This window comes from Cydia amplana, chromosome 2, assembly GCF_948474715.1.
Source record: "Cydia amplana chromosome 2, ilCydAmpl1.1, whole genome shotgun sequence".
In the NCBI taxonomy this organism is placed as follows: domain Eukaryota; kingdom Metazoa; phylum Arthropoda; class Insecta; order Lepidoptera; family Tortricidae; genus Cydia; species Cydia amplana.
Window position 1 is genome coordinate 8,651,285 of NC_086070.1, and position 23,228 is coordinate 8,674,512.

Here is a 23,228-nt window from a genome sequence, read left to right on the forward strand (position 1 = left end):
TTAATTAGCTATTCCGAGTTGGTATTTGGATTACAATATGGATTTTTTGTATAATATACAGTTACAGTTGTCAAATATACATCAATTATTAATTAAATGAAACAGAATAGCCAAGTTGCATAAACTATTTGTCACACCAAGTAACTGAGTAATCCTAAGTACTTATTCAAGAAAGATGAGGCGGCGATAATTATGAAGTAGAATTTGTTCCTGTTAATTGGGAATTCACATTGCCTCACATACGAAGGCAGAATGTTCCATCATAAAAAGACTTACAATTAACTAGGCAACGAAAACAGGGCTCATGTAGTGGAGTCAAGCAAAACTCTGAGAACATTGGTATGCGAAAATTCATGACACCCTGACTAAAAAAAAGTCGTGTGCCAAAAATGTCGAGAAGAGAGCGATAGAGTGACAACACTGTAGATTCACTGTCAATCTGGCGAACAGCGCAAATGCTTGCCCAGCGGAAATGTGCAAGCTGTAAATGGGTAAAGCAACATTATCATGTCACTCGATGCTATTTCTTGTAACAAACTATTTATTGTCGCCTGGTGCGATCGTGATAAAATGCGATGTGAAAATTCGCTACTTATTGAAATATGCTTTTGTGAAAATTGTCTAACAAATCATTAACAAGAAGAAATACATTAAAATGGCGACTCTTCTAAAGAAATTTGAAGATGAGAGTTCTAGGGAGGTCTTAAGATTAACAATTCCAAAACCAAAGTAAGGCGATTACGAAAAAGCGAGCTATCTTGGGTTGATAACCAGTGCCGGTGGTTGCACCGCTGAGATACGCCGCAAAGCTGGCATGGCTAAGAGTGCTATGGCTAAGGCTAACCCCGACAAGATTGGAAGAACAGAGATATTCGACGTGCAATTAAAGTGCGCTTGATACGAGCTCTCGTCTTTTCAATATTCCAGTATGGTGCCGAAACGTGGAGCCTCAAAAAGTGTGAAGGTCAATTTAGGAATGAATGGCAAACGTGCTCGAGTTGGAGCATTGTGAGATGGTAGAGAACGCTATGAAGAGGTCGGCTTGCGGCAGTCTGACCTCGCGAAATGGAGACAAAGTAAATGTGGTCGTAATCCTCAGCAATGTGAAATCGAGAAAGAAGATACGTCTCAGTGAACCTGCTTGTACGACAAGAAAACCAATAAATAAAAGCCATAGCAGTCCACTATGTCTAGCAAAGTTCAAGGATATTTGGAGTTCTGTTTTGTTAAAGTACCTACATCATTTTTATCGTATTAAAAATGGCAATGAAATCATGAGAAAATTGAGAGTTACCGATCGGATCGAAGGTCATTGGGACCAGGTAACCCCTTCATGCAAGCCAGTTACTAGAGAAATTTAAGTTATTAATGTTATTATAGCTATGCTATATTCATTTACAAACACTAATTTACTCACAGTCTATTCAAAACAATACGTAGTGCTTTGACCAGCAACCTGGATTGATAAAATTTTCAAGAAAAACAACAAATTAATGATTTTTCTTAAGAAACCTGAAAGTCAAGGTCACGCCGATTTCACGCCTAAAACACGCCGCCGCCGCCGATTTTTTGGCAAACGCCGCCGCCGATCATTTTTTAATCGGCGCACACGTCTAGATCCATAAGGAATCGAGGGAACTCCTCAAATCTTAAAGGCATATAGACATATAGTGATTGTTGTGTTTTAATCAACAAATTGAGCATATACATTTAAAAAGTAACATTTGAGGAAGTGTAACTGCTGATGATGACCAGAACGAAACTCTTTAACGACGCATAGCTCGCGTTTGGCGATTTTTCCTTTTCGTTATGTTTGTTAAGAGCCAACAGGAGTGGTCATTTCTCCATACAAACGTACTCGACTGTTTCCTCCGTGGGTTTTGAAGCTAGAGCAATGATTTTTTCAACACAGATTAATATTGTCAATATCTGTGTCGGACCGTTTTTCTTTTTTTGATATTTTTGTTTTTTAAGGCGCTAGAGCCCTTCAAAAATGGCCAAAATGGCCTAATTGACTATGCCGCAATGAGAGGTGTGCTATTCATAACTGACATCAATTAGTCAAAAAATCAAAACGGTCCGACACAGATAATGTCATAATCATGACTCATAATCATTTAGATTTCCAAATTTGGTTACGATTGGTTAAGTTTTGGAGGAGGAAACAGTCGAGTACGAAACTTCGATTTTTGATATTTTTACGCAGGATTTTTCGCCTTGTCCTTATCGCACTAGTTTTAGGAGCCGCTTCCGTTAGCGAGACGGGTATATTTACCTAAAATATTTAAATCTTAGCTCCTGTTGGCTCTTAAGCAAGTTAGGTTTTTAAGCCATATTTATGTCAAGCTCAAGTTCTGAACATGGGATCCATGAGAAATCGAGGGAACTCCTCAAATCTTAAAGGCACACGTATAGAATTTTCTGTATTTTCATCATAAAATAAAGCATTAACATTAAAAACTGTCGCATTTGATGAACTGGAACTGCTGATGATGATCAGAACAGAACTCTTCAACGACGCATAGTACATGTTTGGTGATTTCGAATTTCGACTTTGACTTGGACTGGGACCCGGACTCGGATCCAGATCCGGCCTCGTACCCGGATCCGGTTCGGACCCGGACCCGGACCTGGACTCGGACTCGGACCTGGACTAGACCCGGACTCGGACACAGACCTTGACCCGGAAAACCACTATGATACCTAAACTAAACAAACTACTATGATTACCTACCATAAAATGTAGGTATAAAGTATGATGAGGCCAAACCCCTCCCGCTCAAACCCCCGTACACCGCACCGCATGCGCCGTTAAGTGGGTTAGGTTAGGTTTGAACTGCTATCCTCACAGAACCGAACAAAAGTGGGTTAGGTTAGGTTAGAACTGCGAGCCTTACAGAAACGAAATGCTACTAGAAAAGTGGGTGGTTTTACCTCCTTTTCTACATAGCGCACCATCTACAATAATCTTTCACCGGGCCGCATAGAAGTCGGTTTTTTTTTCTTAAAAATTATTACAACCTATTTTTCTGCCGTTGAAAGAGTATTTGAAAGTGTTATTGCATGATACGTCGACAGCAGACCCTTTTTAGGTATGTAGGGAAATCGACAATACGTACCGTCATGCCCTTTTGGTGTGTACGGCTAAATATGAAAAGTGATACCTGACTGAGCTTTTACATCGGCAGCGGTTTGGCTGAGTGCCTCGTCGGTCACCGAACGGAAACTCACCTGGCGTCAAACTTAGATTAGTTAGCTTATTAGTAAGATTAGTTTTTGAAGTGAAAACTTCTTTAGCGGCGCTGGGCACTTTTTGAGGTGGGGAAAAAATGATAAACTCGAGACAGCGTAAGGCGATCACGTGACCGTAAGATTTATATGGCCACTCATTTAGATGGCATTTAAATCAATAAAGAAAAACTCAATGACATTACATGAAAAAGGTTCTAATCTTGTACGGGCTGAAATACGAGGATCTCACAGTTACATTCTAACTTTATATGACTCAAATATAATTCAATAAAGCTACATCTTGATGAAATCGCTAATAAAAGTGAACTCTAGTACTGGTGAATAAAACTCAAAATATCATGACCAAATATATTTAGATGCGAGGTCTGCAAGGTAACTTTACAATTTCTATTCGAATTCTAAACAATTAACGCTACAAATTTGAATTTCAAATTTTAAACAAGCTCACTGACCAGCAATTTCGGAACTAAAGTTTTTCAATAGAAAGGAGGATGGGTCAATTATACATAGTGCTGCAGATATTTTGGTCTAGTCATTGAGTTTTCACTTCTGTCGGCACTCCCGGAGTGCAACCCGTTTTTTTTTTTTTAAATAAACCTAGTTCGATATTATTTGTGACCTTTATTCGCTGAACCCCCTTGTCAACTCGTAACAACATAGTAGACTCTTTATACAGTCAACCAAATTTATAGTTGCAAATGTTTGTACTTTTCAATTAAAATATTTTACTTTTCAGAACGAGAACTCCGCACTTCCCTCAGAAAGTGAGGCCGACAACACCGAAGTATTCAACTTCTTTCGCGGCTTCACTACTGACATATTGCATCGTTTCGCCTGAAAAGACATCAGTGCACATATGTAGGTATCCAAGAGGTCATAGACTTTATACTCTGGCATGTCAGTCTGTGCCAGGAAACTATCGACTGACAGTCAATTTAATATAACATTCGATATTTTTGCTGGTTTGAATGATTTTCAGCAGTTATTGGAAAGGCTTCGCTTTTCTAATAAGAGAGTGAATGTGAGCTTTTATACGAGTCTAGTGTTAAAGATAATTGTACAGAACTCTTGTGGTGGTGTTTGAAGGCAGCACATGTTCTGAATTATTCGACTCAAGGAACGTTCATTAACCATTAGGGTGGAGTGAAAGTGACCAAAATTTTTTTTTTCTTTTTTTCAAATTCCCTGTATCATTAATTGATGATACATAGTATTAGAAGTAATTATGCAAAATTTTAGTTTTCTAAATATATATCTTAAGAGCCAACAGGAGCTAAGATTTCAATATTTTAGGTAAATATACCCGTATCGCTAACGGAAGCGGCTCCTAAAACTAGTGCGATAAGGACAAGGCGAAAAATCCTGCGTAAAAATATCAAAAATCGAGGTTTCGTACTCGACTGTTTCCTCCTCCAAAACTTAACCAATCGTAACCAAATTTGGAAATCTAAATGATTATGACATTATCTGTGTCGGACCGTTTTGCTTTTTTGACTAATTGATGTCAGTTTTGAATAGCACGCCTCTCATTGCGGCATAGTCAATTAGGCCATTTTGGCCATTTTTGAAGGGCTCTAGCGCCTTAAAAAACAAAAATATCAAAAAAAGCAAAACGGTCCGACACAGATATTGACAATATTAATCTGTGTTGAAAAAATCATTGCTCTAGCTACAAAACTCACGGAGGAAACAGTCGAGTACGTTTGTATGGAGAAATGACCACTCCTGTTGGCTCTTAAGGTGGCGCATTAGGTTTAAAGTTTTGAAATAATGTAATTTTTGACATTCACATATATGATTTATTGAAAATAATATATGGACCTATTTAACAATTTTAATCATAAACTTTACTGAAATCATAATAAACTAGCAAAATAAACTCAAAAAATTACATTTTATTGTTGAAAATCAGTAGTTTCAGGGCCCTCATTAACACGAAAATATTGAGATTTGGTGTCGAAAACGGGTATGTCTTGCCGGGCTTTTCCTCCGGGCATCCTTGTACGAATGAATCCATCTCTAGCTTCTGGTCCACAAACTGCTAACGAAGCCTCCGTTACCAGCTTGACACACCTTTCGACAGCCTGAGTGTGGCAAGGATACTTTTCGAAATCCATCAAAGCTCCTGAAGTAATCAGGTTTGAAATTTCTGTGTCGCTATATTTCATTGTCATAGGAGTTTCTGTAATCTTTCCTTTCGTCCAATCTATTAAATCATAATAAGTAGATGCGTCAGCCCTTAGTTCTGGGAGTCGAAATTCGCGAACCTTCTTTCCTTTGGTCTCTTTTCGTGCTTTTAACACTCTTCGAAGAGCCAGCTCCCTTATGTGAGACGCATCATCTTGCAACATAGCCAGCAACAAATTCTCTGGGTGTGTGAAGAATGAATTTCTTTGAATAGTTTTCAGTGCAATACTTTTCAGGTTATCTGGTAAATACTGACATCTTTTAACCATGTTAAAAACATGAATTGGACCATATTTACATGATGATTTTGTCTTTATGTCGAACCAGGTTGGTGCATAAACTTTCATAATGAAAGTCGCGAGATCCCTCAAATTCTTTGTTGGTTTAGCTGTTCTAATGTATAAACGGAGAATCCTGTTTGCGCAGGTCAACCATCGGGAATGTGCCAGTTTTCCTGGGTCTTTGCTAGCTAAGTTGGGCGACACCGAACCAGAAGAAATTGCGGTGCAAATCTCAAACAGATATTTTTGATCAGTACTTAGCAAATTAGGATTCAAAGCTGGCAATTCTGTGGAAATGGCTTCGAATTCCTCCACTTTAAAATCGAGGCACTTAGGTAGCCGTTTTCCTATTTTGCCAGAAAAACTATTAGGGCCTGTTGTTGTGCCATCTAAACTGGAGAATAAATGACGAAGTGGTAATTCATTTGCATGTAACAAGCACACAAACCATTGCAATGGGCGTTTCAGGTGTTTTTCTAGTAAAACAATAACTCCATTTTTATGTCCTGTATTCACAACACCCACCAAAGAAGACTGATATTCGAATTTACCCTCAAGAAAGTCAACAATACTCTTCTCAATCGTCATCGCCTTCCCAGAATCAATGGAAAGATGTCCGATGTATTCAGAATCTGGCTTTGATAATATTGAGATGTGTTCTTCTGTAACAGTCTTGCGATGCGATTTATTGTCTGTGGTTGTCATCACTAAGGTTTTGTCTTTTCGACCGTCAAAGTAAATAGCCCTTAAAGGTTTACTGGCAATAACACTCTGCAAATCTTGGCGTACTTTTTTTCGCTCTCGACGTATTTTGCTTCGGTCTATAACTTTATTTGCGTTCTCTTTGCTGATTACATTTAAATCAACCAATGCAGCGTTCACAATAAATGCCGCAGATCGATCGGAAATTCCTGTTCTATCGCACGCTGAAGCTAGATTTTGCAGCTTACCTCTCATCTGCTGAGTTTCACGTGGGTATCGTTTAGAGGTTTCTTTTTCTGTTGACACATGTCATGTGATAATATCATCTTCATCAGATTCTGTTTCTGTAGAAGAACTGTCAGACGTCCAAATTATATTTGAAGCAGATGAAGAAGTACTACACACATGGATTTTTGCACAAACTGGTCATACTTTCGCTTCCTAATTTCGCCTTGCTGGATAGATTGGGTCATCACCTTGTCAACAGTCCCTATATACATTTTGCGATCAGTTCGTTGGTCTTGCAAGAATAATTCTTCAGCAACAGGCACTTTAGTTACACATTTGAATACTTCTCTGGATATACATTTACATGTTGCGATATCAAATAACTTTTTCAGAGAATCTTCATAAAAGGTTTGTTTTTTGGAGTCATTACGCAGTTTTTTTACACCTTTATACTTGTTGTAATACACAATCAATCTTGCGACAACTTGTTGATGACTAATTGTAGGGATAGATGCTTTAGCCCATATATTTTCGATATCCGTAGCAATTATTTCACAAATATCTTTGACTGAAGGATCTTTTCCATTATTCAACTCGAGTAGATGGTTTCTGTGCCATAAGTAATATTTAATCACATCACTATACGTCGGCAACATGTTACCACTTAATTTATGTGGATCGCTAAACACAGGACACCTCAAATCTTTTCGAGTTTTTGGCATTTTGTAACACTTTACTTTCAATTTTCACTTCTTCGCCACAAGCAATTAATTGTATTTACTTCAAATAAAACCGATTCATATACGAGATGACACTTCGATACAATTAAAAACACCGCGTTTATAAAGTTAAATCGTGAATCGACTTTGAATAGTGGGAGCCACTTAAGCGTAAAAATTTAAGTTTTTTGTAAACTACCTTCAAGGTGCGCCACCTGAAGATTAAGTCCTAGATGTCTGATTTTTGGTATGAATAGAGATTTTACTTAGGATCATCGATTAATGATACAGGAAATTTCACCATTGTGCGTTATATTTATATTTATATTTATGAATTTCATCTTCTTCATGTAACAAACTCGTAAAAACGAAAAGCCAAACTTTATTTTAGTTCTTGTCAGTGGTAGGTAGAAACTTTCACTTCGGCAACATAAACACATTTTCTAGTAGTTGTAAACCATATCACCTTGGTAGTATTCTTTGTTTTATTTTGTAAGATTGTAGTTTATTGTTTTTTTTTATTCATCATGTAATCACGTTTATTTTCTTTTGTGTTTTGCACTGATACTAGTGTTTTAGGAGATAATTCTTATACAAATAATGGACTTGTTATTTTATCAGCACGTGTTGTACGACATGGCCTTATGTCATCATGACAGCTAAGGCGCGTTCGGTTTTATGATGGGGCCGTGTCGTACAGCTGCGTTTCGTTTCGTGACCCACAAATGGCCTCGCCGGAAGATCAGCGCTAACTTCTGGGTTAGCATTATGCTGAGGCGGGACCATTTCGTGGTAAACTATGTATTTATATTATGTTTAATTTTCTCTGTTTGTTGTGTACTTGTGTATGTTATAGTTTATCACGAATAAATGCGATGATTATGATTATGATTATGATTAGGAAATTTGAAAAAAAGAAAAAAAAAAATTTGGCCACTTTCACTCCACCCTATTAACCATTCGCATTCGATTTTTTCGTTAACTGCAAAGATTTTTGTATTTATTATTATGTACACCAATCCTGCAATACAACGTAACTGTAATTTCAACAGATAAGTTTTTCCTGTATGGTATGCAGTGGACAGTTACTAAACAAATAATTCGGTTAGGCATATATTGTAAAACTGTACATGTACAATATGCATTAACACTTAGGTGCTAGATTTTGAGTCATTATTTTGTATAACATGCCTAACGCATTATTTTAAAATAAATTAGCATATTAAGTTTAAAAGTCTTCCCCTTACCTTAGCTACATATTGGAAATTAATCTTATTCGACTTGTAGAAAGAGATCGGCGTCTAAGATTCAGTTAGATCGTTTTATGTAGATATATTCACGAACTCTCGCGCGGATTTAATTTGAGAATTTTCATAGTCGGGACATCTCGCGCTAGGTCTTAACCTTTTGGACGCCAATGACCGATATATCCGCATCGTAGGTTCATCGCCAAAGACCGATTAATCGGTCACAGACCACAGAGCAACATCGACCTACGTGCATATACATAAAGTTCAACTTCAATAGTGTGGCGTGACTGGCGTGTGAGTGACAGCTTTTGTGTTTGACACGGCGTGGAAAAGGTTAATAAATCGACCTACTTATACCCACCTATGTATTGCCAGAAACTAGTAAATATTCTAGGCGCACAACCTCCTTACAACACCACGATACTCGCATGTCTTTTTTACTATTTTTCCATTTTAGTTTTACACGTATAAAATCTATGACCCACTGCTACTTATGATATGACTTCTAAACCTAAAAACTCACTTTCCTAGCTGCACTAGATATGCACAAAATAGGTACAATTAAAGCATAATCAAATAATTTTAGGCATTATGCTCTTATTGACTGGCGCCTTCCTTACCTTTTCTAAAAGCTCAAAATGCTCTTTTAATCTACTATTTTATACTTTTGTTGTGACTATAACTGCAGTCAGATAAATCCAATTTTACAAGCTTTTATTTAGTTTCACCTTCACCTGTCCCGTTATTTGTCTGTTTGTAATCAAATCATGAAAGTTAAATTGGACCCACTTCCCGGTTTCCGATGAAACTGAAAATTTGCATACATATGTACGTACGTCGGGTGACAATGCAATATTATGGTACCATCGAGCTGATCTGATGATGGAGACAGGAGGTGGCCATAGGAATTATGAGATAAAACAACGCAACCTAATTTTTTTGGGGGTTGTTAGGATTGTCTCGGTGAGTATTGGTTGCATGTGGAAAGAAAAGTACAGTCAGCAATAAAAGAGAGAGAGACCAAAAGAGACCCTTTTGCCAAAAAATAAATAAATTATAAATTCGCACTTAATAATATGGTGTAATTTTCATTTTACTATGAAGAAGGAGGTTCCGATTTCAAATCTCGCTAAGGCATTTATTTGTGTGATCATTACAAATATTTGTTTCTGAGTTATGGATGTTTTCTATGTATTAAAGTATTTATCTATAGATATATTTATTACTATGTAGGTATTACATATATCCTCGTCTAGTTCAGACAACACAGGCTGCATTAAGCTTGACTGTGGGGCTAGGCTGAATTGTGTAAGATTGTCCCTTAATATTTATTTATAAATAGCAGTATAGTGACGGTTTTCATATAAAAATAACTGAAATGTAAAAATAATATCTAATGTCAACATTGTCAACATCAACATCAAACATTTATTCAGCAAATAGGCCACAGGGGCACATTTACATGTAATTTTTTTACAAGCAATAAAAATAACCAAAATTACAAAAAACAATTACAAATATGGAATCAATGAAATCAATTAAATGTCATCTACAACATTGACGATTCTCGTAGCGTTGTATGTGGGTTGTCAGTCTTCTTTGTTTACTTTACTCTGGTATTGCAAATCTTCATAGGTACCTAATTCAGAAAAGCGTTTAATATTTTTCGCCTGTAAAAATGCTGTATTCCACTAAGTATTCGACAGACAATTTTGGTGTAACCTGAGGTTAATGTGTTTACTGTGTGTAATCGTGCACGTAATGTGTTGGGAGTGCCAAAATACCCCGCCGCAAGCGGCATGATGGGCTCGCGTCATTAGGCACGATTATAAAGCGAGCACATGGCGCGTTCAGATAATTATGTGAACATTATAATAACGTTATAAGAGTCAATAGCAACACGAGCGTATGATTTGTTTCGAAAAACATATGGGAATGCGTAATATAATGCGTAACAATAGGGAACTTAAATGTCAGTGACTTATAATATTGTTTATCTTTATCTAACGGCTCGGAGTCCACGTGAGAACGGGCGGGTGTTGTGAATTCCGCGCAGATCACTTCCCAAAGATTACAGTTTACAGCGCAAATTAACTTTGCAAGAGTTCTAAGATAATTAGTTCCGAGTTTGCTGTAGGATTATGAAGTGTACTCTTTAATAGTGTGGTTGCCGTTGCCGATTACGGTATGGATATCTATATAACAAATGTGAAAGAAGGCAGAACATGACCGGACTGACTTGTTTAATGGATAGTGATATTAATGTATTATAATGCCGTCATCGCTTTATTGTAATCAATCGTCACGGACCAAGTGCGTCGCATTAACATACAATGATAGAGTCTGAATGATGGAGTAGAATGAGTGTATGTAATACAATCGAGACAGTAGCACTTTTAAAGTATTTTTACTACTTGTTCAATTTATGACTTTTATGAGACACGAAAAAAAACAGCAACGTAACCAGCAATAGAATATAATAATAATTAAAAGCAAAAAAGTTGCGTTACTTATTTTGCTGCTTCAAGCAGGTGTGAAACAAAAATCATGGTATTTTTATCTTGCATAGTAGGTATCCTAAGTAGGTACCTATATTTTGTACATAATAGGAAACTTCAAATTGCATAGCCATGCAATTATATAAAAACAAAATGCATTAAACATTTTTCATCGTTTCCCAATAGCTAAAAGTGTTTTTGGTAAGTACATGAGACATGACGAGTATACATACATTTAGTAGGCTGTACTTACGTACTTACATACTGTTTGAACATATAAATTATGTTTTTCTTTATAAACTTCGTTATATTACATGCTTTTAAACGAAGATTATATAGCTACCCACTTCAAATTATACCTATATCATATTTATATGAATTATTGTTTTACCCGTGTTTATTATGTCCATCATATACAAATGCACATATTTGAAATTTACCTGCGTAGCGTGGTGTAATATGTATTTACATCATCCGAGTGTACAACTCTGTACGTCCCGGATTCGGGTTGGGTTAGGCATTATGTCCTCGTCTTCTTAAATTGCAAGACCTTTATAGGTACTTACACTATCCAATGAACGAGTATTAATTCAATGTCATATTACGCTCGATTAAGATTTTAACGGACTTTTTAATTTTAAAATGAGTGACGGAAAAAAGATTACTGATGGTTTTTTTATTATATTCTCACTTGTTTAAATAATATATGGTAGTGCTTGTTAGTCGGACTGGTTGGACAAGATGCCTACTATACACAGCCACCTCGGCGCTCCACAATTATATTAGCAAGTGTCGCCATAAAAACATGCTAGTCACGGTACGCGAGTAAACTAATTTTGATATATTTATCGCCGTTCTGCAGATTACTAGTACAGTGAGATCCATGCACACTGCACAGTCCACAGGTTATAGCGACCACCTACCAATAAATATCATGAAGGAAACGGTAAAACAAGAAGCGGGTCACAAATATCCGATCGCAATATCGTTGAATATTCGAAATCTTGTAAACGGTACACGAAACGAGGTCTACCATTGTCAGAATTAAATAAGTACACACGCCTGTTATAAAGCGATTTGGGTAAAAGTATGCAAAATGTGCAGAACGCCATATGAAGTTTCTGACACGTGTTTCGAATACTAAATCGCAGTTGCATATCGTGGGCTTGTGGCGATAAGCGCGCGTTGACGGCGCCGAGCGCGCGCGCCTGCGGCGAACCATCCATAATCCCGTGACGTGTTTTGACAACCGACCGCCGCCACTTTTTGTGAGAGGTTTTTGTCGTCCAAGGTGTAATGACCCCATACCATTTATAATGTAATTTCCACATGGTAATTACTCTTATAACCGACCACTTAATTACCCGAAACTGTTGCGACGCCCGCTCAGGACGACGATCAAAAAACACAATCCGGCGCCGGTTTTAGATTAGCCTCCATTCACCTTCCACCTCCGCTAATTAGTTGCGAGAACACTCATGGGTTCCTGAACTAAAACCGGCCCCACAATCTCGTTCTAACTTCGAACCTATCACGGCTGATCTCTCTATATTCATCGTATTTTTCTTGCCAGTTGAACGTGTCATACTCTAAATTAGCTCTAAATGATATTAAAGCCTAAACATTTGGTTCTCTAATTAAGTAATTAATTTAGATTTTATTGATACAATTGTGTCTTAATTTATTATTGCTGGCCACAATTTAAGAGCTAGTCATTTCGTTGGCTAGCATTATTCATGCGATTAAATAGATATATTTGTTTTGTATAAAATATTATGCGCCTTTAGTACTTGTAAGTCGATAAAATGTTATAACAGTCGATATATTCAAAAATATATGTAAATTAAGTTGTCGGACGCACTAGGTTAGACACATTATGCATGTGAAAGAAGATATTAAGGAACCAAACAGCGGTAAAGCAATCTATTAGACATTTATACGCGAATTTATTGATAAAGTCAAGATGGTTCATGTTGTTTGCGCTCAAATACCTACGTAGGTACCGTTTGTTTAGAAAGTGAAGAGCACAAAAATTAGGATACCTACCTTCTTATATTAAGTACTAAGTTTGTGGCTTGTGCATCTGTTCTATGGATCGACAGTCACGCCAATTAATAATACTTATACCTACCTGTCCTGAGTTAGACAATTTGTAAATTGCGACAGTTACTTCTTTCTTTAAGATCCCTCGTAAAATAGTTAATAGAGGTATATGATGGAATTCACAAAAATATATGATTTCTACGTGTTTGGTTGAATAGCTTCCGTTATACCCCAACGGAGCGCTAACTGGTATTCACAAGGCTGCGTCATACTTAACAAATCTTAAAGACTTTATTAACGAAGTTCTTAAATAGTTATCATCGGTAAGGACTTGGCAATGAAAATCCATTGCTGGGTCGCGGTCCATAAAGTACAATACAACATGTAGGTAACCGCATTCAATGTTAACCATGAATCAAGTATAATTATAGGATTAAACGAACTTACCTGAAGTGAAGTTCAATCCTGATTATATGAAGTATTTATTTCTGGATAATTAACAATGTAGTACATCTCGCTCGCTTGCCAATGTACGCGAATTTAGAGCCGCCATAAAAGAAAAAATCACCAACTGTCACGATGACACTTCATATAGTTTAGAGTATTCATACACTAATTGGGAAGTAACCATGGATCCATGGTTACTCGAGGAGGGTGGGGATATCCCTTATCCAGAAATAAATACTTCATATAATCAGGATTGAACTTCACTTCAGGTAAGTTCGTTTAATCCTATAATTATATTCGTATTTATTTCTGGATAATTAACAATGTAGATGTTTAGAGAAGAGAATTAAATAATTTGTAAAAACCAAATATCTCAAAAATCTACCCAAAAACAAGCACTTGTCTTTTTGGTAAGAATATACATATATATCTATATATCTATATATCTATAATGGATACCTATCTCTATATATCATCAAAGGTAAACTAAACATAAGTTGCTATGAGACATCTTAAAGTAGATCAATGTTAAAATAAAAATTCTCCTTCCTATGACATGGGAATTATCAACAATAAAATTAGAGTCTGCTATTTTAATAGGTAAATACTTTGAGAATCAAAGATTTACTGTATACAAAATTTTGAACATGTAAATATATCTAATAAATAAGTATCTAACAAAAGTAGCAGACTAGTTATCTGAAGCATCCCTCCATTATATTAAAACATTAAATTCACTGGTGAGACCTGCCCTTATGATCTTTACCTTATCCAATGTGAGACATGATAATTGTCATATGTAAAGAAAATATAAAAATATTATTACCCCCTCTTTTAGTACTAAATAGCATCTAAGTAATGTATGATATATAAATATAAAGCCTCCATAAAAGAAAGAAGACATGTGAATGGCTACTAAAATACCTTGTACTTTCTTGTTACTTGTCTAAGATACGTAAAACAAGGTTTTAAGACATTATGATGCCATATTTTTCTCTTATATTGTATTCGTTTATTCCAATAAATACATAATTTCATTTTATTAAAATTGTGTCAATAGTCATAGGTTCTGGGCATCACCCAGTAAGTAAAATCTTGACACTATTAATTTTTCTTAGCTAAGGTCTTCAAAGAGTTTTGCTATTCTAAGTAAACATAAAAATAAATGTACTAGCTATTTGTTGAAACATGAAGTAACTAACCCTGTAATCTTAGTTTCAAATTCTCAAGTTGATTTATTATTCGTGTCATACACCCTTAAATATACTCGCATTGCTTCTCATGCATGCAATTAAGCGTAATTGATTGCATGTCCATATTCTAATCCGAATAAACTCTTCTTTCCCCGTTTGGAGAATCTTGAGACATGTTTGGAGCTGTTTAAACTAAATATAGTAAATTTGTTACTACATGGTGACAACACCAGATAGTTTACGTTAGAAGGGATTAAGTACCCTTATTTAAAATATTGTTAAGTACTTAACTAAGCTAAGTAAGTATTCACTTGCTTACTTGCTAATTATGCTAAACGGGGTATTACCAATTATATAGCCTACACTTAAAATACGATAAATTGCTTTCCTAGCTACAACAAGTTTCACTTTGTATTATATTTTAATAATTTATTTCCTCATCATCATCATCCTATCAGCCAGAGGACGTCCACTGCTGGACATGGGCATAGGGAATATTTTATTTAAGTACTTATTATAAATATCTAGAGGTACTTATATAAAAAGATGATCCTGTTGGGTAACATTCTTTCAATTATTTGTTCTAGTATTTCTCACCACTACAGAATCTAACAAAATAAGCAGTTTAAACCAAAACAACATGTAATTAGGTAAAATAATGTAAAACATTTATTTAGGGACTGTGTGAATTAATAAAACCACACATATGTATGTGGATCGGTCTGTGACGTTTCGTGTATTATCCCATAATAAAAACCGCAAATCACTTGTAAGTGACATATGTTCGTACTTCGTATGTTGTACATATGCATACACCTCGAGAATTCTAAATAGGTACTAAGAAAAACAGAAAATGACTATTTATATAACATAGTCATGAGTTATTATGGATCGACAGTTTGTCTATAATGCCCTGTTAAGTGCCCAAAAATATCTTCATAGATCAGCTTGAACAGTCGTAAGACTGCTGAGAGGTGTAACTATCTATCCACTTTCTGTTGGATCTTTCTGATCATATTCGTACAGAGAGTATAAAGAAAAGCATATAAATGCAACAAAATACTTTTGAAATTGTTTCAATTCACTACTGATTATTTATACATTTATAATTGATTAATTAGATCATTAGAGATAAAAGAAAAATATCTATTGCTCATTATGGCATAAAATGGGCATAAAGCATAATTTTACTTTCGGAATCCAATCCTTCTTTCATTTCAGCTCTACTATTGATAATTGTCTCCGATGGACTTGACCCATTATCATTAGCCCCCCAACCGTTCAAAGTAAATTTACAGTACCAAGAGGTATCAAACATTCTAACACAAATATAAATAAATACGTAAGTAATTATATTATCTTCATTTTATGTTTTGGGCTTAATTTGGCTAAGCCCGTTACTGTTGTAAAAAGTCAAGGATTCTGCTATAGAGATTTGTTACTACACTACTGTTCAAAAGTTGGGAAATGTAATATAGCTATTACATACTTACCTATAAACCTAACTAATTATCTACCTACCTACCTACTTATATTATATTACATACCAACCTAACCATTTCTCTTTCTTATCACAAATGTATTCAAGTCTGCCATTTAATGGGCATGAACTTGTGCTAAACTGAACCCTATCATTTTGTAAAAGGGTTCCAAAAAATAAATAAATGTTACCACTGGCTTATAAAGGTCTGAAAGTTTGATAAATAAATGAGTTTGAAGCGTTGGGCTATAATTTAATTGATATTAAATATCCATCCAATGGCTGACTGATTAAGATTTCATATGTAGGTATAGTTTCGGTATTGTATCCTTGTTCACCTACAGTCTTGTATTTTATACAACATACTTCTCATTATCTTACATTTGAAAGTAATAATAAACTCACTTAATTCAGTATATAATATCTTTATATATCTTTTGAACATTTTCACCGAAGGCAATTGGGCTTCAAGAACTTAAAATTCCCATGCTCAACTGACTGAGCTATCCGGGGACATTTCATAATTTTGTTCACACTATAATTGTGACATTTTGGCTAAAATAAATTAGTAGCCCTTGAAGGGTTATGTTATGATGTTATGATATTAGAATTTTTTAGTAAACTTGTATGGCAATTTACCAAACTGCCTGAAAAGGGAACAAGTTATCCATATTCACACAATATGATATATTATTATGAAACACGCTCAAGCTATAGTAAACTTGTAAGAGTGAAAAAAGTATAAGCCATTAACCCCAGGATATGACCTTCACAATAAGGCAGTGGTTTGGATCTAGTCCTTATAAAGGCTGTTAAATAGCATTCTTTTGTACACTAGTATGTGTGTGCTGTACACTGCCACGGCACTTATTTATTTTATTGTATTAGTGCAGGTTACAGAAGTTTTGATTAGCAAAGAAATAATAAAAATGGTAGGCCATTCTTAAGCCTTAAAAGGGTTCAGCATATATTATAAATGCTTAGCATATACATTAATCCAGAGGCATTATTCCAACAGCATCCAGAATATTGTTATTATTTGTAAACAGTAAGTAGATGCTTAATTAGCATACAATTTGTTTAATGCCGCTAGCGGGCTTGCTAATGACAGAATATCATCTATATCAGAATATGCTTGTAAATGATACAGGATCACATCCATGAGTGTGACGAAATTCATGCACTGAATTTCAAGTGCTAATGTCATTATAAGAAATTATTAGGTAATACAAAACAATTCACAAATGTAACGCTGCAAGTGTGATTGGGGCCTTTGGACCCGGCATGGCTCAGAACAGGTTTTAGTTCTTAAGTTTTGTATGTACGTATTTATATTATTGAAATAAAAAACTTTTCCCATTCACAAAATTATCATCCCACGGATGAGGTGTTTCTTCACATTTAATCCATTTTATTATTGAATAGTGATACTCGTGCTCGTCCCACGGACGAAGGGCTCCTTGCTATGCAATAAGCATTATATTATAGTCAAAGTGAGTTGAAAAAGATCTGACCTTCGTTCCACGAACAAAGCACAATGTTGCCACGCAACATGTGGATATTTTCAAGCCAACATTTCAAACAATGTCCCACGGACCTAAGTCTATGTTCTCTATAGAACGAAGCACAAAATGTCGCTACGCGATATGTGAATACCTCCAACAATGTCCCACGGACATAGACAAGCTCGTCACACGAGAATGTATAAAAACTTTGTATAGGTACTCTATAATAAAGTGAGGTTAAGTATGTAAATATCTTTAAGCCAACACCTCGAACAATGTCCCACGGACATAGACAAACTCGTCACACGAGAATGTATAAAAACTTTGTATAGGTACTCTATAATAAAGTGAGGTTAAGTACATGACTTGTATCAGAAGTCCAAGTTTCCCCACGGGAGCACTCTTAGCACCTTCTAGCTGCAAGAATTTAGAAAATGAAAACTACTTTTGTTTACTAGCTGACAAATGCTGTCCGTAAAGATGTACAAGGCTGTACAATGTACTTACCACAGTCCGTGGTACTTACGTTGCGATATTTACAAATTTCATTTTCCATGTACACATTGCACTGTATATAGACCTTTTAGGTATAACTGCATGGAAAAAACTAGTAATTACTCGATAAAACTTAATTTTTAATAACTATGCGACAGATGCGTTACGGCGCGCGCAAAATATATGAAGTGTCATCGTGACAGTTGGTGATTTTTTCTTTTATGGCGGCTCTAAATTCGCGTACATTGGCAAGCGAGCGAGATGTACTACATTGTTAATTATCCAGAAATAAATACGAATATAACTGGATTTGTCATGTGCGTTCTTAAAATATATCAACCTATTATTTTAAGATCGATATGGAATATTCATTATACTATAAGTTATAAGTATTCGTAATTGATTTGGGTCTATAAAATAATATTTATGGACAAATATGTGCCTTTAATAATTAGCAGTAAGCAGAGGGATTTCCCTCGAAACATTTTTTTAACACTTGCAGCCCGAAACATTTTTTTTTAAATGTAAAGCCACTTTTTTCGAGCCAAGTACCTATACGATGTAGCTTATACCTATGCGATGTACGATATGACATGATATGATTGATGTGACAAAAGGTCTTTCATCTCCAAATTGTTAACTTATAAGATTTGAATCGTCAGAAAAAAATGTATATTTAAATGATAAGGAAGCATAATATATTTGTTTTAAGGTAAATGTCCCAGGACTCAAAACTAGCAAGTCTGTTTAACCCAATGGTTGTCTGAAGGACAATGGAATCTTGCCTTGGAAGGTCTGTTTACCATTTGTACTCTTTATAGTTATGCAATAAAGTTTAAAATAGATAAATAATCTGCATCTAGAACAAATTGACTGTGCCAACATTTGGTACATTTTGTCCATTGTTAAACCTAAGGTGGCAAACATGGGAACGTTTACCTTTATTTTTCGAAAGAAGTACAATTACCGAGATGTACATAGTTTAATATTTTTGTATTCTGGGTATGGTATTGTAATGTACAGCATATTATTATTTGAGAGTTACGTCGAGGTAGGCTGAAGTTACACAGGAAGAGTTTCTCGGCTGCCAACGTCAGTCCTTGTATATTTGATTTCTCTTTACATGTGATCGGGAAAATCTACTTGTGTAGCTTTAGTAGTTAATACATTCTTATTGTAAGTTACCTTGGAGGATACAACTAAACGGAGTAGCCATTAACAGGCTTTCCCCTCTGTCGAAAATAGGCGGCCAACGGTCATACACAATGTATGGACTGACGTTTATCTGACATGGCTATTTTTACGTTACGCATACATTTGACGTTCCCCTCCCCCGCAAAAATCGGCAGACTGTTTTGTACAGAAAATTACAGACATGGCGTCTCCGTTTGATTATATCCTCCAAGGTTTATAAATAAAAAGAAACATATTCATCACTTTTATTCTACGACTTGTATTTTAATATGGAAAATAAACATTATTACGTATCAATTGGTATCTTATTAATTTGTTTACTCAACAAATCATCATTCCGCAGAACAAGCCCCGCTTTCGCGAACCTATTGACGCTCTGTCGAATTAAGATTAATTCGACTGAGAAATATTAGTAACCGTTATGTGTGATTTATTTAGGTGAAGCTATTAAGGCGTGTTATTAGTCGAGAACGGTCATCACCCACTGACCCGGCCGTTGTCTAATTACAAAACAACCCGAGGGTGGCTGAGGCGACGCCGTGCTTTGCGTGATTGGTGTATGTGATACGGTTTAAGGTTAAGCCGGCCACACACACTAGGTTATAACCGATGGTTATGCCTGCACAGTTTACTTGTGCAGGCATAACTGAACGTGTGTATGACATGACTCCTTGCCTGCGCAAGCAAACTCCTTGCCTGCGCAAGCAAAATTGAAAATATCAAAATTTATATTTTTTGCCTGTCGGTTGTGCTTGCGCACTTCGCTTGCGCAGGCATAACTGAACGTGTGTGGCTGGCAGGCTTGATAGGCTTCAGTTATCCAGTGATTGCCGAGGGGATAGGTCGCAAGTCACTGTGCAACAATGTCGTCTCGCAAACGGAATGCAATTGTAGAGGATTTTTAGGGTTCCGTAACCAAAGGGTAAAACGGGACCCTATTACTAAGACTCCACTGTCCGTCCGTCCGTCTGTCACTAGGCTGTATCTCATGAACTATGCTAGTTAGACTGTTGAAATGTTCACAGATAATCTATTTCTGTTGCCTCTAGTACAACAAATAAATACTACTATTTCTGTTGCCTCTAGTACAACAAATAAATACTACCGGCCAAGTGCGAGTCGGAGTGGGGCTCCCATGATTTTTTTTCCGTTTTTATATATAATGGTACGGTACCCTTCGTGCGCGAGTCCCACTCGCACTTGGCCAGTTTTATTATTTTTTAAGTGTGGAGTGGATTCATGGTTTGTATGCGTGTATGGCTGACGAAATATAAACCTAATAACGCTATTGCGTCGACGTCAACCACCGCTACCGGTGCCATGATGGTTTGAACTGAGAGTTTGTGCAGGTTTGTCGTTACGTGTGTGTGCCCTATGGAACTCGGTCGTGCCTGTTGGTTTTGCTTGCACAAGCAAAACCGACACGCAAAACCTAGTGTGTGTGGCCAGCTTTAAGCGTATGCCGAGACGCAGGCGACGCAGTACACGCAGCGCAGCCTGCTCCTGAAGGATTCAACGCGCGTGCCTTCCTAAAATGCTACTCGCACTTATTACGATATGACCAATTAGTCCACCTGGCAGAAATAAACGCCAAAGTTTTACCACTTCGGTAACCGCATTACCCGTACAAATTACCTTCTACCACTTTATCTCTAAAGGACCTTAATTTCGCTAATCATTCCGTTACAAACAAAAAACAAATTGTCTTGTGAAATTGCGAAGAACGCGAAGTTGCTATAAAATAATAATATAATAGGTATTTATGTAGGTAGTTCAAGTTCAATTACATTGAAAAAATACTTACACGAATTACACTTTTTATTTGTTCGGTACGCCTCCACAAGTCCACACCTAGGTACCTATTTGTCTCGGTACCATCTATGTCCATTTCTCGAACGGTATTAGGATTCAGGCTGCAATTAGGTAATAGCTCGTCCGACGTCCGGCGATTTAATAGGAAAGAGGCATAAAAACATAAACATAAGCTAATTAATTGTAAAAAAAAAGCGTATATGATTTCTTATACATATACAAAAAGCTAACGTAATAAAATAAAACGTAGTAAGGTTCAATGTCATCACAAATTGCAAATGCAATAAATAAAAAAATTGGAGATAAAGATAAATGATAGTTTATTCAAGTAGGCATAATTACAATGCGCTTATGAACGTCAAATAAAGCTACACCGGCTCCAACCCTACACCTCTACCCCAAGAAAATTTAAATCCCCCCTCAATTGGAGGAGGGTATCCCAATTTATATTATTTATGATGAGTCAACTACTAGGCACCAGCACAAAGGAAAAACTCCGAACGGTTGGATTAGGAATGTTTATTCGAACCACTTGATTACATTTACTCTAGACGCTTAAACTCCACATTAATTTACTTTGCAACATTTAAATTAACTTTGCTATTAACTTAGCTAACTAGCCAGGCTAGGTAACCTAGGTCACCTTCAGCCGAGTACGTAAGTTCACCTAATCAGCGAGTTGTTTCCACGATTGCTCCAGTCCGAATGGCAGAGTTTGATCTGCTCCCTGCCAAGAACCGTTGCCAATATGGCGGGAAAATCTAGCCTCGTGATTGGTGGACGACATCGCGTGATATCGATGACGTCAACCAATCGTTGAACGACTTTATTCGCCCGCCAAGACAGCAACCAATCACGTTAAAGCAATGTTGCCAGAAATAAACTAAAAATGTTACAAGTTTAAACCATAGATAATGCATTAAATATGATTATTAAAAATAAATCCTTGGCAAAATTGATAAATATTAACGTTAAAAATAACGAAACCTAACAATCGGCTGTCCTGACATCGTGTGCGTCCCCGCACACGACACCAGGTGGTAACCTAGGTAACCTAACAATCGGCTGACTTGACAATTTAAATCAAACTTACTAACAAACTAGTCTTAACTATGCTAAACATTTTAATTATTCATTTATAACTTTTACATTACAATGCAAATGCAGACATTGTGCTCTCTCAAATATTTAACATACAATAGGTAAAATAAAAATAGTTATTTTATTAGTTAAATATTGAAAGTAGTCAAGTAAAACTAATCAACCCAAAGTAAAATTAATCATAAACTGCAAAATTACGAAGCTATCAATGCTATCATGTACCAAAATAGACAAATATAATTTAATAAACTCAAAACAAATGTAAGGACTATAAGCTACATACATAATCCAAATAATAAGTGTGAGTTTTAGATTAAAATAACAAATTCTATGAACAATCGATTGAATATCGAATCTAGTGAACCCAAACGATCGATTAATTGGGCCATAAAACATTAAAATGAAGTCACAACCGATCGATTATGTTGTGACATACATTATTTATAACGAACGAGTATTCTGAACGATCGATTAATCAGAATACCTATATCCCCTGAACGATCGATTAATCAGGGTTCCCTAACCTCCTGAACGATCGATTCTTTCAGGATGCCTATCGACGCCCGTCCGAGCCGATCGATTAATGCTCTTGATGGCAGTCGAAGGACTTTCTTTGATACTTATTGCACCAAGCCGCGAACCGATCGATTCTCGCGTACTTGATCTGTAACAACAAAAAAAACATTCTGTAGCAAATCAATTAGGATAAAATATCCTAACAAATATGATATCCATATCCATGTTCTAACTCGAATCGTTTCCATCATCACTCTCAAGATTTTCATTAGATTCTTTTTCATCAACTTCTAGAGCGGTCACGTGTATCCACGGCTTCATGCGG

General features: G+C 36.1%; 2 protein-coding genes across 3 annotated transcripts in view; both read left to right on the forward strand.

Annotated features, from left to right (window-relative positions):
* The window catches only part of LOC134658242 (autophagy-related protein 16-1), a 248,451-nt gene extending 244,253 nt beyond the window's left edge, over positions 1-4,198 (forward strand). For both annotated transcript variants that reach the window (XM_063513856.1, XM_063513862.1), the window contains one exon: positions 3,989-4,198. The gene's annotated coding sequence lies outside the window, so the exon portion shown is untranslated. The remainder of the gene's footprint in view (positions 1-3,988) is intronic.
* LOC134658582 (transmembrane emp24 domain-containing protein 3) overlaps positions 1-23,228 on the forward strand; it is a 263,572-nt gene that overhangs the window by 168,876 nt on the left and 71,468 nt on the right. The gene's annotated exons all lie outside the window — the stretch shown is intronic.